This window comes from Panthera leo, chromosome A3, assembly GCF_018350215.1.
Source record: "Panthera leo isolate Ple1 chromosome A3, P.leo_Ple1_pat1.1, whole genome shotgun sequence".
Classification (NCBI taxonomy): Eukaryota; Metazoa; Chordata; class Mammalia; order Carnivora; family Felidae; genus Panthera; species Panthera leo.
The window spans coordinates 46,350,021-46,368,463 of NC_056681.1; the positions used below are offsets into that span (position 1 = coordinate 46,350,021).

The following is an 18,443-nucleotide window of genomic DNA, read 5'->3' on the forward strand; positions in this document are numbered from 1 at the left end:
GACAGGCATCTGATGGGTGAGTTCAATCTGGAGACTCATGTATTTTAGCTCTGGTAAGGTTTAGTGAGGCATTTCTTTATTTTTAAATAATATCTTCCTCTCTTTTGTTGTTTTTGTTTTTGTTTTTGTTTTTGTTGTTGTTCTTGAACTCATTATTGGCTATTGGGACTGATATTAATTTCAAAGATGTTTTAAGGATTAAAATCCATCTCTGTTATTTTTTTAAGAGTTTTCACCAAGTATAATTTCTAACCTTTGAAGACACAGGCATTTACTTCACATTTACTTCTGATTATTTTTAGCAGCAGAATGGCTATGGAAAACCAAGAGGTCTCCAGAAGATGCCATACAAGATGCACCTTGTTTCATTTTATACAGGGAACTTCGCAGCTGAAATATCTGGTTACTCTGAGAAGATTCTCATTCATTCATTCAGCAAATGTTTATTAAGTGCCTATTCTGAGCTAGATGTAGAGATTTCAGCATCAGAAGTGTTCACAAGTGGTTGCAGACTCAACTCAGAAACAGGAAGTTTGCCTGGACCACTTCCCATGCTATCTTCCTCCCCATTTCCTTAGCAGTTTAGCTGTTCCTTAAATAGACAGTCAGTTCCCTTGTTTCCAACATTCTTCATTAGACCTCACTCTTCCCTCTGGTGCCTTAGCCTCTACTGGGTTCTTTACTGGGTGAATCAGCTTGTCTCCTGGTTTCTCCTCAAACACCTGGTTTCATCTTCCTCTGCTCCAACACTAAATACATCATAGAATACATTGTGGTATATGCCTGTTATGAAATATGTCTCCTTTTCTGATTTTTAATAGGTATACATAGCAGATGTTACTGTTGACTTACCCATACCCCATTGCTCTTATTAGTTGGGTCACAGTGGCCAAACTTTCAACCACCAACCTGTCATTATCCAAGACTGCTCTCCCACCATGCATCAGTCACCCACAATGACCACAGGTGAGGTAATGTGCCCTTGCCTTCATTGTCTCACCTCCTTACTTTTCTACCAGAGTTTTCTTTATCTTCCAAATAAATTACTTGTGGCTGAATCCTTAAATTAGGGTTTGCTGCTGGGGCAACCCAAACTAAGATTTAGTTGAAGAAGAATGGGGAGTTTTAAGCAAAATGTATGGATTTCCATGTCTAGTCATCAAATCTAGACTCTATATCCTGATTCTTCATGCTCTAAGGTGAAATATTATTTCCCCTCCCCTTTCCTCCACCTTTTCTCTACATTTCCATATTTTTTTCAGCTCTATCTTGACTTTTACATTGTTTAGATTGCTAACATTTATAGTCTGTTACCATATTGAAATATTCTTAGATTTTTTCCCTATAGGTTGATTCTAAAAGTTGAAAACCAACAAACTAAATGTACATTATTATGCTTTGATAACTCTCTTTAATTGCAGAGCCAATTAGAGAGAGTGGTCTTTCTTTCTTCATGGGTTCAATGCCAACAATCTTATGTCACTCAAAGGAGAACATTTCTAGCACTCTAGAGCAAAGGGAATCCCCTTGTTACACTCCATTCCTTTCTCAAAATCAGGCCACATTTTAGTAATTTTCATACCAAGACTTTGATTCTCTTGAATGTTTTTCCTGTATTCTAGAGTTTCTAATGTTTTTTTTTTGTAGAGATGTTACCATGTGTTACCATGTCATAAATATTTTCTGACTTCTTACTGATTCCACCAGTTAATTCTATTTCAGATTTTTTTTTAAAAAAACAGTTTTTTAAATGTTTTCTTTATTTTTTGAGAGAGATACAGAGTGAATGGGGGAGAGGCAGAGACAGAGGGGAACAGAGGATCCTAAGCAGGCTCCATGTTGACAGGCTGACAGCAGCAAGTCCGATGTGGGGCTCAAACTCATGAACCGTGAGATCATAACCTGAGCCAAAGCTGGACGCTCAACTGACTGACTCACCCAGGCACCCCTATCCAGTTTTCCTTAAAGATACTCTTCATGGACCTTACTCACTTTCTCTTCTAATTTGGACTAATTACATTCTAGGCTGATTCTTTAACCATAATCCTTAGATTTCTTTTTATTGTACTTGTACTATTTGTTTTTATGCTAACTTTTCACTTATATTAGTTTTCATTCGTTTGTTATTGTGGCACCTCATTAATTTCCATAGAAAGGATGTGTAAAAAGATTACTCTCTGAGTTCTTGCATGATCAAAAATGTGCTTATTTTATCTCAGATTTATTAATATTTCGGTTAATATTGTATACATTAGTTTGGGTATAACATTATTAGGTAAATTAATTTTCTGATAGAACCTTTTTTTTATTTTTTTATTTTTATTTTTTTTAATTTTTTTATGTTTATTTATTTTTGAGACAGAGACAGAGCATGAATGGGGGAGGGGCAGAAAGAGAGGGAGACACAGAACCCAAAGCAGGCTCCAGGCTCCGAGCTGTCAGCACAGAGCCCGACGTGGGGCTCGAACCCATGGACCGCGAGATCACACCCTGAGCTGAGAAGTCGGTCATTCAACCAACTGAGCCACCCAGGCGCCCCTAGAACCTTTTTTTAAAATGTTTATTTTTATTTTTGATAGAGACAGAGAACAAGGGAAGAGCAGAGAGAAAGGGAGACAGGAGATCCGAAGCAGGCATCGTGCTGTCAGTGGGGCTTGAACTCACCAACCGTGAGATCATGACCTGAGCCAAAGTCAGACGCTTAACCAACTGAGTTACTCAGGCACCACTCTAATAGAACCTTGAATGCCTTTCTGCATTGTCTAATAACACCCAATATTGTTAACATTACTGTGAGTCTTCGTTCTTTGTATATGACCTATTTTTTCTATCTGCAAATGTTTTGTATGTTCTTTGTATCTTTGGTGTTTTGACATTTAACAAGTATCTATATAGTTCTGAATTATTTTTCATTACTGTTGCTGGTATTCAATGGGCCAGTATAATGTGAAGACTCAGATTGAATCCTCTGATAACTTTGCTTCTCTTATTGCATGGTTTTGATAATTTCTAGGTAGCCATTGTACATTTTTGTGGCTATGAACTGTGTAGATTGGATGGGGAGTCTTCAAGAGGAACAGGGCTGATTGACTCGCAGACTTCACTTTCGAATGAAGCAGAGAAGAAGCCTTTATGCCGGGGACCCCTCAAATACCATCACACGGAGGTCTTGGCTCTGAGTGCTGGGACTGACTCTATGAGTCCCGGTTCTTAATGCCTAGTGGCTTGTTCAATGTGGAGATAAAAGCATTGCTGTTGCCATTGTCATCTTTCTCTTTCCCAGAAGCCAGAGGTACATGCTGCATGGCCTGTTTTCTTTGTGCTCAGAGTTGGAGGAAGGCAGAGAGGAGAGAGGTGTGCAGAGTGAATAGTTCAGTGGTTGAGGAATTGATCTTTAATTTCTTCCCTACTGCGTCCCTCTTTTCTCACTTGCCCATCCCTGAGTCTGCTGACACTGAGCCTGTAGCCTCTTGGGAGTCTTCTGGTAGGCTGGCCCCTTTCACTGTGGTCCCATCTTGTGCATTTTTTCCCCTTAAATTTGAAGTGTCTTTTTGTTTTTTAGTGTAGTTAACACACAATGTTACATTAGTTTCAGGTGTTCAATGTAGTGATTCAACAAGTTTATACATTATGCTATATTTACCACAAGTGTCCCAATACATCCTTCTTACAATATGATCAACTATATTCCTTAGGCTGTGACCTATTCATCCCATAACTAGAAGCCTGTCTCTCCCACTTTCATTAACCCAAATCCAAACCCCTTTCCCCTCCCTTCTGACAACCATCAGTTTGTTTTCTCTATTTATAGGTCTGATTCTGCTTTTTGTTTATTTATTCATTTGTTGTTTTGTTTTTTGTTTTTAAGATTCCACTTATGAGTGAAATCAAATGGTATTTGTCTTTCTTAGTCTGACTCATTTCACTTAGCATATAATACCCCCTGGGGCTTTACCTGAAGAAAACAAAAACACTAATTCAAAAGGATACATGCACCCCTATGTTATTGCAGCATTATGTACCATCCTGTGCATTTTGAGCCACAGTTTTCTCTACGCATTCTTATTCTTTAACATGTTTCTACTTTGTATTAATTTCCCTAGAAAATAACTTGGTGCTTCTTTAAGGTGATGTTCTTTAAACATTTGTTCATTAGGGAAGAGGCGTGGGGGAGTGTGGTGTAAGGCACCTGCTGACGGCAGTCTTGGCTCTTCTGTCGTTGGAGGTTATTTTGCTCTGGCCCCTAACCCACATATCCCAACATACAAGACACAAATCTTCTGTTAACCAGCAATCTCCGCTCCAGATGGAAGTTCATTGCCTGTGGTTACTTAAGCCCGACCCTTGGGAGGTCTTACTCCCCCACCCCAAGTAGCTTATTCAAAAGAATTCCTTTTGGTCACACTTGATGAGACAAGCTCTGGTGAATGTCATTTCCTTCATGTGACTCCACTTCCAGTGACATTCTTGCCGCCCCACGCAAAGTGTCCAGCTGGCACGTCTGCTATTCCAGCTCTCACACGAGCGGGCACCTCTGTCCAGGTGTCCTCTTCCATGAAGAGTCCCGCTGGGAGCACAGTTTGGGAAGGTTTTGGAGCCTTACTTCTTTGCCCAGAGGAGTAGCTCTAAAATCCATTGGTGCCTGGGACTGAAAGCCCTTCTTGGCTGCCTTTCCATGCCATTCAGCCTCCCATTGTTTTCCACACCAACACTCAAGTCTCTTGATCTGTGCCCACTTCCAGCAACTCTGAGTGGGGTCACCAATTAAAGCAAGAGACAAAACGTTTCCTGAGCCAATGTGGTCTCCAGCTCTCTCTGCTTCCTGCTGCTGTTTGTGTGCGTGTGCTTTCCGCTTCTGATGGCTCCCTCCCCCATTCTCCGTGTGTGTCCTTTTCGACATCTTCATTATTCCTCATTAGCTTTGGTTTCCTCTCTCCTCTTTCCCCCTTTTACACGTCCGTTATTTCCAGCCCTTTAGCCACACAAAATGAAGGGTGTCCCCTTTCCTGTCCCCTCGGGAGCTGCTCCTCCCTCAGCATCTCAGAGCAGACCCGTCACCTGCGGAGTCTCGGGCGATGGCACACAGCCACTTGTCGCCCACAATGGGAGCTCTCAGAGCTGGGCAGCGAGGCCTGGGCGAGACGCCAACATGCCACAGAGAGGCAGCTCGGCCTCACAGGGGGGTGTGAGCCTGGCAATCAGACCCTCACAGAGCTGCCCCGACTTGCTGTGGGATCTGGAGCAAGTCACTTGACCTCTGCTCAGCTCCTCGTCCCAGAGAGGAAGTAAGGATGGCCTCCTGGAGGATGCTGGAAGAATCACCAATGAGAATAGGACGCCCCACGGCCCAGGCTTGCAGACCTATGGCTGACTTTGGATGGCGGCTGTGTGCACACTCACTCACATATATACACACAGCACACACATATTCACACACCCATATACACATTCGCAGACACAAATATGCATGCACAGATATAGAGGCATACACTCACACACATGTTACACAAACTCACAGACACAAACACGTACATACTCGGACACATAAACACCCACACGCTCACACAAACGCACTGAAACAGACATATGCACCTTTATACATACATACACATTCACACATATGGATAAACACACAGAAACACTCACACAAATGCTTGTTCACCACACAGTTAAGACACACATAAATGTATGTATATGAGTGGAATTCCCTGTGAAATGGAAACAAACAGAATTTCAACTTTTTTCCATGAAAAGAATATAAATGGCATTGTGGCTGCATCCTTGGGATTTTGCCCACTCTCTTCTCTCATTTGCAATCAACAATCAATAGCCTGCGTGTGCTTGTCACTGGGCCAGCACAGCCAGGGATGAAGCAAAGCAGCAAATGTGGCCCCAGAGTTTGAGAAACTTTCAGTTTATTCGCAGAACACAACAAGCCAATGGCAAAGAAAGATAACGACTTGGCATGCTCTGGCTGAGAGCTTAGCGGGCGGTTCAGTCATGGTCCCAAAGATGGGATGGTGCATCCCGCTAGGAGAGGAGGATCAAGGAAGGCTACGTGGTGGAGGGGGCTCTTGGTCTGGTTGGGTAGAGCAGGGTACTGGTCATTAGATGGATTTGGCTTCAGAGCCACAGACAACAGCTTTGACTGGAATACTTAGCAAAGAGTGAAATACCCCACCAATCATTTCTTCTCTGAAGATATGGCCCTGACAGCCTACTGTGGCCACACTGGGCCAGGGGGCTCTCAGCTAAGTCAGAGCCACAGCACAACACCAAAGTGGTGGCCACTGCTCCGGGCACCTTTACAGTTAGACTTGCTTGACACCCTCAGTTAACTCCTTGCATGTTTGCCTCTTACAGTTATGTGTCTGTGGTCATAGACTCTATCTTCCCAAAATGGTTGCAATGATATTTCTGACCACCAGTGTCTTCCAGAACCTTCTCACACTCCATAAAGAAGTGGAGTCTCTCTCCCTTCCCTTGAACCTGGGTGAGCCTTGGTGACTGCCTCAATGAATGCAGAAGTCACAGTGAGTGACCCTGGGGCTAAGTCATAGAAGGTGACATGGCTTCCGCATGCCTCTTTCTTTGAAACAAGTGCCTTGTGAGTCTTGCACTCACTTGTAAGGAGTCCAGCTATTCTGAAGCTGCTGTTCTGAAGAGACCACACTGGGGTATGAAGGGTGGGGGTGGGGGGTTCCAGATGCTCCAGTCCCACCTGTTTGCATCTCCCAGCCCAGGTGCCAGCTGTGAGGAGCCTCTGATGACTCCAGCACAGCCTTTGGGCTGGTCAGCTGACACTGAGTGGTGTAGAGGTGTCTTTTTCCCCTGAGCTCCACCCAGAGTGCTTATTCATGAGTGAAACAAGAGGTGCTGTTGGCTTAAATAGCTTTTTCCCCCTAAACTAGCATCAATATATTTGTATTAAGATTTTATTTTTCTACAAAAGTTTTAGGCTCACAGCAAAATTGAGCAGAAGGTGCAGAGATTTCTCACACATCCCCAAGCATGTATGATTGTTGGATCATATGGTAAGACGATGTTTAGTTTTGTAAGAGGCCACCAAACCGTCTTCCAACATGGCTATACTGTTTGCATTCCCACCAACAATGCATGAAAGCTCCTGTAGCTTTACATTCTTGCCAGAATTTGGTGTTGTCAGTGTTCTGGATGTTGGCCATTCTAATAGGTGTGCAATGGTATCGTATGGTTGTTTTAACTTTCATTTCCCTGATGACATATGATGTTGGACATCTTTTCATATACTTATTTGCCAGCTGTGTATCTTCTTTGGTAATGTGTCTGTTAAGGAACCACTAGGTTTGGGGACGGTTAATTATTTAGCAATAGATAACAGGAGTGTCAGTTGGCAAAATTCAGTCATGTTTACCCTTAAGCACCAAGAAGAACCATGAAAAACTTTTGCTGCTCTTGGAGGTCCTAAACAGGCAGAAGTCTTCATATGTGGACTGTCCCAAAGTTGCACTCCTACTAAAAACACTAAAGCGGAAAACTCAAGGGGTTACTGGTGGCTCTGTTGGTTAAGCTTCTGACTTTGGCTCAGGTCATGATCTCACAGTTCCTGAGTTTGAGCAGACAGCTGCCTGCTGTCAGTCTGGAGCCCACCTTGGATCCTCTGTACCCACCCCCCCCCGCCCCGTCCCTTCCCCACTTGTGCTCTCTCTCTCAAAAATAAACAAACATTAGGGGCACCTGGGTGGCTCAGTCGGTTGAGTGTCCGACTTCAGCTCAGGTCATGATCGCACAGCTTGTGAGTTTGAGCCCTGCATCAGGTGCTGTGCAGACAGCTTGGAGCCTGGAGCCTACTTTGGATTCTGTGTCTCCCTCTCTTTGCTCCTCCTCTGCTCACACTCTGTCTCTCTCTTTTTCTCAAAAATAAATAAACATTAAAAGAAATTTAAAAATAAACAAACATTAAAAAAAGAGGACATAAAAAAAGTCAGAAGCTCAACCGACTGAGCCACCCAGGCCCCCAGTTCACTTGTTTTTTAGTCCCAGGTAGATCTGAGGATCAGAGAAAAGTCTCCATTTGAGAGAGGGTGGACACAGCAGGAGGGTTTATAGCAGAGAAGGAAGGTATCCTGGCAGAGGCTGGTCTTGGGGTTCCACTCACTAAAAGTAAATCCTCTTTCTCATTTTTCATAGACTCAAAGTAAGCTCCAAGGGGCCTGGGATGCCCCCAGATATGTGGCCAATGGTATATTCCTCCCCCCACCCCATGGTGCTCTTTTTTGGGAATCAGAGACCTCATATCTGAACCTTGGCATTGCAGGAGTGTGTGGAAGCTTCAGTATGTATGTGTGTATATTTGTGTGTGCATGAGTGTCCGTGAGTGAGTGAGTGTGTGTGTGGCATGCACCAGTTCAGTCTCTACGTCAACTTCCATCAGGATGCACCGCCACTTACAGTGTGGCCAGCAGACCTATCCCTTCATCCTTGGGTACATTTCTGTTTCAACACATGTTGTTCAGGGTTCCTTGGAATGTCCATGTGGAGAAGTGGTGCTGTGCCTCTTGGAGTTGCTGGCGGGCAGAAGAGCTCCTGGTTGAGAGCATGGGCTGTGCAGGCGAATGGAAATGCATACAAACCACAAAAGACCTCAGACACGTTTGCAAATAAGTTAATTTTTTTTTCAATTATAGTACCTTGAAGGGTTTTCATTATTACCATCATTTTTAGCCATGTTGCATTCTAGTACATTTTCTTGACGGAAGCAAAAAGTGTGAACTTACCATTCATATGTATTACCGACTCTCATTCTTACCATTACTGCATTTCACTGCCTGCAACTCTTACTGGTATTCTGTTAGCTGTTTATAGTAATTTGGGGGCATTATAGAGTTTTAAATTCCTAAACATTTTTGGAAAACATCATAAAAATCTTAAGTGATATTTGTGTCTGTTTAATAAAATATGTACACACCAAGCAATTTCACTTTTATTATTTACACCAAAGGAATATTTGTACATATGCACAAGGGAGCATGTGAAAGTACACTGTGGCAATGTCTGGAATAATACAAATTTAGAAGTAACCTAGCTATCCATTGAAAGGGGAATAGACAGATAGACAACGATTTGTCCACACATGAGATACTCTAAAAAGAATGTGCAGGTCTGTGGGTAGGAACACGGAAGGGCCTCTCAGATGCACTGGTGAGTAAGGAAAGGAATTCCCAGATAATATACACCGCATAATACCGTTTCTGAAGGGAGCAGAAGCTCCCTTAAAGTACGAAGCACTACTACATTCTAAGTATTCTAAGTGTATATGCAACACAGAAAATATTTTGTAAGACTATACCCAAAACTGATAGCAGCTGTTACTTTAGGGAGGAAAGGAAACAAGAATGGTGATTGTCAAAAGGGAGTTTTTAAGCCTTATTTGTAAAGTTGTCTTTTTTATTTTTTTTAAATAAAGAAACATTACTTACTCATGAGTTATTTATGTAGTTATAAAATAATGTCAGAAATCTACACATGCTGATGAGCACAGATATCATCCATGACCATGCCTGTCAGAATAAAGATGGGGTGGTGGTGGGGCGCCTGGGTGGCTCAGTTGGTTAAGCGTCCAGCTACTGATTTCAGCTCAGGTCATGATCCCATGTTTTGTGAGTTTGAGTCCCATGTGGAGCTCTGTGCTGACAACTGGGAGCCTGCTTGGGATTCTCTCTCTCCCTGTCTGCCCCTCCCCTGCTCTCTCTCTTAAAATAAATAAATAAGTAAACTTGAAAAAAAAAAAAGATGGTGTCAGGGGATGGGAGGGAGACAAGACCACCTACAGGGTGTGCCCAAGGTTAGAGCCATGACTCACCCAACAGACAGGACGTCTGGCACATAGTCCTGCCCTATGACCAGTCCAGGATGAGACAGACTTCAGAGGTTACCTAGAATTGCCACCAGCCAGGCAGCAGGGATTTAAGAGAATAAACTATAAAGCTGAGCCCCCTGGCTTCAAATCTTTTAGTCACTGCCTATGTGAGGCTGAGGAAATTATTTAACCTCTCTGTATAAAGTATACAAGGAGCATAACATGGGAGTGGTGTCAGAATTAAATTAATTAATATGACAAACCTCTAGAAGGAAACCTGGTGCAATAAAATCTCTATGTATTATCTATTGCTATTAGTAGTCTAAAATCGTTTTCTCTAGAAGATTCTCCAGGGGCTGAATTGCTTAGTCTGCATAAAGATCAAGCCAGCATCTGTGGTCTCTGATGACTGGGAGTTCTCAGTGCCCCAAAGCCCCTTCCTTTGTTTCAGAACCTTGGTAAGTAGAATTATGGGAAGGTCCTAAGGAGCAACGGGTGGGACATCTCAGTCTACAAATGGGGAAACTGAGGCAAATCCCGGGGCTGGCCTCACCAGGCAGTTAGCAGGGCCGGCTCCACATCTCCCACTTCCTGAAACCTCAGGCCACTGCTCTCTCCTTGCTTGACACCACACCACCCTCACAGAAGGAGGAGAAGGTGGCATTGTCTTATGGAACAATAGAATTAGAATTCTTATCAAAAGACTGAATGAAGTTTTCCACTTTGGAAATGGGCAAAACAGCCCGTGGCTCTGACACCCTTTCTGTTTCTTGGAGTCCTCAGGCACAGACAGGCTGGCCCTTGCTGGGGCCAACTTTGGAGCAGCCTCTGTGGGAAGCCTTTTGAGCCAAAATAGATTTCCCTCGATTAGCAACATGCCCCCATAACAGAGAGGAGGCGACCCGCCAGCCTCCGGAGCAGAGCAGGAGGCCCCTGGATTGAGGTATGCTCCTCACTGGCAGGCAGCTGCCCTCCCCTCAGATGGAAAACACCTCCTTCCCTTCTTCAATATTGATCTGTAGGGGAAAAAATTCCATCTTAATACTTTCTCAGTGGATAATGAAGCAGTTCATTTTATATTATTTGGATAACAAGCCTTCACATGAACAGGATTCGAATGTCAGTTGTCTTAGAGGAAAAAAAGATTTATTGGTTGGTAAATATTGAGAAAGAAAAGCTGATAAAGACCAGTTTCAGCTGCAGCTTCTGCCGGGAGCAGGAGAACAGGCCAGTGTTGTATTTTGGGGCCCTGGGAAGGCAAAAAATTGTGAATGTCTTTCTTTGTTGGTGGGTGTAAAAGTGGAGACCGCTACAAATAATTTCTTATTTCTGTTCGCATAGATTTTAAATTATGTAGCTTCCCTACCTTGTTAAGTATTAAAGCGTTCTTGTTTAAGGAAAAGACACTTAAATAATGAAGCTTATGTATCTTGTTTTCAGACATCAATATCTGGCTTTTAGTGGCACAAAGGGATAAAGGAATGTGGATTCAGAGCGGGCTGGGATGCTTGGCAATTCTAATTCGATTCCAGACTGCAAATCGACACAAAGCTGTTGCAACTTTTGTTGAAGAGAAGGCTGAGTGAGCACGTGGTGTTGGGAAATTGTGTTTTCTTCTTCGAGTTCTTCTGTTTCCGAATATCTAATCCTACTGTCCTCTTCTTTGGTGAAGGTGTCTTTAGTATAAAGAGTCTCTTTCCTGAAATTGCTTGGGGCAGCACAGAGGCTGGATTCAGAAAACACACAAGTCGGGGATGCAGGCTTCCGCCAAGCCTGATGCAGGGAAAGACTGCCATCTTGTGGTCATCTTGGAACACAGCACCTCGGTTCCGGGCGAAGCTGCCGAGAGCCAGGACTTGAGAAATGAGCCTCGGAGCTGCATTTCTGCAGGACAGTGAGGATGCCTTTTAAAAACACCCAGGAAATAGTTGAGTGCCCTCCAAGATAGGTTTCAGTGAATCTTCATGTATGCTGTCATTCCCTGAGCCAGACACTGCAGGCCCACAACACCTGCTGCGTGAATATGGGGTAGAAATGTGGAGAAAACATAATCCCCCAGTGAAAATAAAGAAACAAACACATATTTACCCAATGCCTGCTGTGTGCCTGGCAGAGCTGCTGCGGAACACCCAGGCGGAGCAAAGGAAACAGTGAATTGTGTCAAAGGTCATCGAATGTCAGTATTGGGGCAGGGGTGGTGCGAAAAGTGTCCGGGCGTTCCTCATCTAGCAGGACATCTGGCCGGATGCTCAGATAAAGCCACGCCTGAGCAGAGAGACCCACGGATCTGTGATTTGTTTATCTTCTCCAAATAAAAACCTGATTGTAAACACATTTATACATGTGTTGCAAAAAAATAAAATCAAACCACATAGAAATGAACAAAGAGGAAAGTAAAAGGCTGGAAAGTAAGGCTGGAACCCCTCCCCGCCCCTTACTTACCCACTGTTAACACTTAGGTGGCCGTCCTAGTGAGCATCTTGCTACGAAGGTAACCAAGTGGAAATGCAAAACATACATTTACAAAAGTGGTATTCGAATTTGCATTCTATTCGGTAATCTGCTCTTTGATTCAACACCATGTCACAGGCTTCTTTCCAGGTCAGTAAAGGTGGATGTGCATCATCTTTTTATCAATTGCGTAATAGCTAACAATATGTAATATTGATTGGATACCTGCTATGTGCCAGGCACCGTACTAAATACTTTAAGTAAGTGATTTTATGTAATCTCATAACTAGTTTACAAGGCAGGATTTTTTTTTTTTTATTATGCTTATTTCACAGAGGGGGAAGCTGAGGCACAAGGAAATGAATCAGGCATTTGACTTCAGAGCCCATACTCTAGACCACAACACTAGAAATACTCCATAATTTATTTACCCATTTTTTTTTTCTGGCATAAAACCTTAAGGTTCTAATAAACTGATACATGTATACCTTGTCTCCAGACAGGATGTACCCAATCATGCTTGTTCCAGATGTATATGAGCATTTTTAACACTACATATTCTTGCCAATATGAGGACTTCCCAAATCATTTAAAAATATTTTCTTTTCCCTGTTTTTTTAAATTTTGAAATATAGTCTCTGAAAAAATTGCAAAGATAAGTACAATGAACCCTTGTAAATGTTATTATAGATCCGCCAACTGTTAACATTTTGACACATTTGCTTTCTTTCTCTGATGCATTTTTATCAAGCTCTTAGAGTTAGTTGTAGACATCATGGCATTTGACCCCCACACACTTGAGCATGTATCTCTTAACAATAAAGACATGCTCTTACATAAACATTCTAGAATCATCACACGGGAAATTTTTGCTGTGATAAGGTGCAGTTTCCTAATGTAAAATTCATATCAAATTATCAAATATTTAAGAGCTTTTTGTTTTGAACCGGAATAGAATCAAGGATCACATATTGAGTTTTGTGGCCATGTCTCTTTTATCTCCTTTAACCCAGAACAGTTTTCTCCTCTTTTTGTGGTCTTTCATGGCATTCACATTTTGAAGAGTTTTGTAGAATGCCTCAATTGGATTTATCTGATTGCTTCCTTCGGGTTAGATTTATAGGACTCTCATTGACGGCATATCACGTGGTTGATATTGCTTCCTTCTCAGTGCATTGTACCAGGAGGACCATGATGCCAAATAGTCTTGTTATTGGTGTCGTTCACTTTTTCATCACTTGGTTAAGGAAGTGTCTGCCATATGTCTCCCCTGGAAAAGTACCTTGATCCTCTGTGATGAGTAACTGACAGACTGAGTGATATTGAACAATGAATATTTTGCTTCTCAACATTCATGCTGTCACCTGGTGATTTTAGAATCTATTGATGGTCCTTGTCCAAAAAAATTATTGCTTTACTGGCTTTAAAGTGATGAGTTTCATTTTCTATTATTTATTTTACTTTTTTGTTTGTTTGTTTCAGGTGTGCAATACAGTGACTCAACAGTTCTGTAAATTTCTCAGTGCTCATCAAGGTAACTGTACTATTAATCTTTTTCTCCTATGTCACCCACCCCACCCCCCCACTTCCCCTCTGGTAACCATCAGTTTGTTCTCTCTAGTTAAGAGTATGGTTTTTTTCTTAAATTCTACATATGAATGAAATCATATGGTATTTGTGTTTCTCTGACTTATTTCACTTGGCACAATACACTCTAGGTACATCCATGTTGTCTCAAATGGAATGATCTCATACTTTTTATGGCTGAGTAATATTCCATTATATATCTTCTTTATCCATTCATCTGTGGATGGACACAATTTGCTCTCATATCTTGGCTATTGTAAATAATCCTGAAGTAAGCATAAGGGTGCATGTATCTTTTTGAACTAGTGTTTTCATTTTCTTTTTATTTAATGTTTATTGATTTAAAAAATTTTTTTTAATCTTTAGTTATTTTTGAGAGAGAGACAGAGTGTGAGTAGGGGAAGGGCAGAGAGAGAGGGAGACACAGAATCTGAAGCAGGCTCCAGGCCCTGAGCTGTCAGCACAGAGCCCGATGTGGGGCTCAAACCCACGAACCGTGAGATCATGACCTGAGCCGAAGTTGGACACTCAACCGACTGAGCCACCCAGGTGCCCCATAATGTTTATTTATTTTTGAGAGAGAGAGAGAGAATTGAGAGTGAGTGGGAGAGGTGCAGAGAAAGAGGTGGACAGAGGATCCAAAGCAGGCTCTGCACTGACAGCAGAAAGCCCAGTGCAGGGCTCACACACACAAACCGTGAGATCATGACCTGAGTCAAAGTCAGATGCTCAACCTACTGAGCCACCCAGGCAGCCCTTTGTGTTTTCATTTTCTTTGGGTAAACACCCCGTAGTAGAATTACTGAACCATATGTATTTCTATCTTTAATTTTTTGAGGAACCTCTTTTCACGTTTTATTTATTTTTGAGACAGAGAGAGACAGAGCATGAACGGGGGAGGGGCAGAGAGAGAGGGAGACACAGAATCGGAAGCAGGCTCCAGGCTCTGAGCCATCAGCCCAGAGCCCGACGCGGGGCTCGAACTCACGGACCGCGAGATTGTGACCTGAGCTGAAGTCGGACGCTTAACCAACTGAGCCACCCAGGCGCCCTGAGGAACCTCTTTTCAAATTGTCACTCTTTTTTTTTTTTTTTAATTATCACCACTCTGTAAAGGAAAACTTTTCTTTCTATCCCTCCTCTTCTTCAGTATCCATATGGATTCATCAATTCTTTTTATATTCAGTGTGTTTCTTCAATAATTCATTTTGGTAGCAGGAGAATCCTAGATTTGGTGAGTGGCACCTCTTTCGGCTGCACCTGTGCCCTCTGAGCATGTCCCAGTTTGTAGCACACGATGCTCCAGGCTCATGTTATACTTTCCTTGCCTCAGGCCTGGACTTGGCCATTTATCCAGAACCCTCTCATCATGGCTTATTTATTGAATCTCTCTTACTACTATTATTTTTTAAATTCATGTATGCTACCACTGCTTTTTTTTTGGTGTAAGTTCTAGGGCTTCTAGCAAGGTATAGATCTTGAAACCAACACTTCAGTCAAGATACAGAACAATTCCATCAGACCAGAAAGTCCTTGGGCTGCCTCTTTGTAATCAAACACACCCCGTGATCTCTGGCAACCACTCATCTTTTCCCCACCTTCGATTTACCTTTTTTAGACTGTTACACAAATGGAATCATACGTATGCAGCCTTTTGAGTCTTGCCTCTTTCCCTCATTCATTTGCCGTCCGCCATCTCGTTGTGTGCTAATTCCTCGTTAGTGTGGACTGATGAATATTCCATTGGGTGGATGTACCATGGTTTGTTTATCTGTCCACCAGCTGAAGCACATTTGGGTTGCTTCTGGTTCAGGAGATTATGAATAGAGCTGACATAAACATTCTCATTAGGTTTTTGTGCATGTGCACCTCTGTGTGAGCATAAGTTTTCTTTTGAAAAAAATTTTTTTTAATGTTTTTATTTTATTTTTGAGAGAGAGACACACACAGTGAGAGTAGGGGAGGGTCAGAGAGAGATAGAGACAGAATCTGAAGCAGGCTCCAGGCTCTGAGCTGTCAGCGCAGAGCCTGACATGGGGCTTGAACTCACAGACTGCAAGATCATGACCTGAGTCGAAGTCAAATGCCTAACTGACTGAGCCACCCAGGCGCCCCGAGCATAACTTTTCATTTCTGTTGGGTAGACACCTATGAGTGGGATTGTAAGTTTATACAGTAAGTTTATGTTTCACTTTATTTTTTTAAGTTTATTTGTTTATTTTGAGAGAAAGAGAGACAGCAGGAGAGGAGCAGAAAAAGAGCCCCATGCGGGGCTTGATCCCAGGAACTGTGGGATCATGACCTGAGCCAAAATCAAAAGTCAGATGCTTAACCGATTGAGCCACCCAGATGCCTCCATGTTTCACTTAAAAAAAAAAAAAAAAAAAAAAAAAAAAAGGCCTTGCCAAACCTTTTCCGGAGCAACTGTGTCACTTTGAGTTTCCACCAGCAAAGCATGGTAATTCCAACTCTTCTACATCTTTGCCAGCACTTGGTATGGACAGTTTTCTTTTTAGTCATTCTAATACATGTATAGTGCTGCCCATCTTTTTCCATCTTTGCCGGTGTTATAAGTGAATTAATAAAAACTCGATCTCCATATATGTTGGCTGTTAACACTAATGTTACTATTAATAATACTAAAAATTACAACCAATCTCATAGATACAAAAAAGCTACTTTGTGCTATTTATATTTTGTTTTTTTGATTACAAAGGAAGTTAAAACAGCTCAATTTTTAAGCTAAAAAGAGGATTGGCAAGTGTGTTCTTGCCTGAAGGTGTCTCACTTTGTGGCTGCCTTATCCTGGGTCTGGGATTACTGGGGACACTTGTGGCCCCTCCCTCAGCTCTGGGCATTTTCGTGGAGGCCATGGGTGGGTTGAAATAGCCAGCCCATTCTCTCTCCCTCTTCTGATTAAAGGAAGGGGAAACAGAGATGAACAAAAGGGCCAAACCACTATCGGCTCTAGGTCAGAGTGTGGGGTCGTGTTTCTACAGAGTCCTCAAAGCTCCCACTAGGAACTATAACACTCAATTTTCAATTTGTTTCAGCTCAACAAGAACACCAATAACATCAGCAGGGGTCAGGTACCATGCTGCTCACCAGAGACAGTGATAGAAATAAGACGCAATCCCAGTTCTCAAAGAGGCTCGAAGTCTAGCCGCGAAGGGTGGGGAGGAGGTGCAGATGAGATATGCCACGGGGTGAATGAGACCATGTATCTTAGCCAGATGACCCATGGGTCTGACCGGGAAGGAAAGGAGACAGCTTTTGGAGACTCAGCTGAGCTCTGGGGGACTGTGGATGCCTGGACCTGTCCCTTTCTGTCCAGCACCAGCTTTCCCATCCAGAAAAAAACTGTCTCAGTCTCACACAAGGGTCTGGAGAACAATTAAAGAAGGCGTTTCACAGCTGCCCAGGGAACTCTGCCAAGATCTGAAATGTCCTGGTGAAGCTCTTTCGCAAGCAGGATTCATTCCTCCAGGCATGGTATCTGTCTCTGCACTGGACAGGTTACTTTGTGAAAGCGCTCAGCAGAGATCTGTGTGCTGAGCAAATCTGCCATCCTGGCTGACCTGGAGGACATGGACAGCTCCATTGTCCAAGTCTCCTGCTGTCCCCTGGCATGTCAAAGGCACAGCCACGGGAGACTTGATATCTGAAGTCATTTCCTTGGAGTTGAGGGATAGCACCCCATGGGAACCACAAACCACACTGTTCCAAATGTTTGTCCAATTCAGCATAGAGACAAAGCCTAATTCATCTTGGGGAGCCATCTCCTCATTCTTTGGAAATATGTCAGAATTTGGGGAGGCGGGGGGGCCCTCTTTCTTTCCGGCTTAGCACCTAACACAGGGCTTTCGTGCTAGTTCCTAGTGAGCACTTGAACCAGCCAGGAGACATAGCCACACGTTTATTTGAACAGAGAGAATCTTAAATAAAGAATTGTTAATGGGGTAACTGAAAGGCAAGAAAATAACTCTAAAGTATCATGGTGGTGGTAGTTGAAGGAAATAGCTTCTTCCCTTAGGGATGAGGGAACAAAAGGAAGAGTTGGAAATTTCTAAAAATGAGAAGCTCACAGAAGGGGCCCCATGGAGCTGAAACCCAAACATCTGAGCAGGGGGCACAGTGAAACTCGTTCTGCTAGTACTGGAAAAACTGTAACCTGGGTTCCGTTGCTGCTGTGGGAAGGAATTGCCACTACCTGGCTGAAGAGCATTGCTGAAGGGAAGTGATACAGATAGCAGTAGGAAGTGCCAGGGCCAGGAGGGAAGAGGGTCCTCTCCCTTCTGCAGCCTCACAGTCTCCCTGCATGACCCACACTTGGCAGGTGCCAGGGGGAGCTGCTGGCCAAACAGAAATATGGATGCAGAGTCCCAGCCCCAGTGTCGCAAGGCCAAGTGTAGAAGTGGGTTTGGAGCTCAGAGATAATAGCTTAATAAACCAGCACAATTGTTTAATGGGTAGTTTTCAGTGACTGGATAATTGTGCATGCAATAAAAGTCGAAGCTTTACTTTCATTCAGAATTTTATTAGTAACCTTTATGATTGCTCTCTCACT

General features: G+C 43.0%; 1 long non-coding RNA gene across 1 annotated transcript; it reads left to right on the top strand.

Annotated features, from left to right (window-relative positions):
- The first annotated feature begins 10,576 nt into the window (after positions 1–10,576).
- Positions 10,577–17,092, top strand: LOC122214977. Its single transcript, XR_006200175.1, has 4 exons — positions 10,577–10,781; positions 11,279–12,439; positions 13,772–13,823; positions 16,930–17,092. It is a non-coding gene; the product is annotated as an uncharacterized LOC122214977 (long non-coding RNA).
- Positions 17,093–18,443: the final 1,351 nt, after the last annotated feature.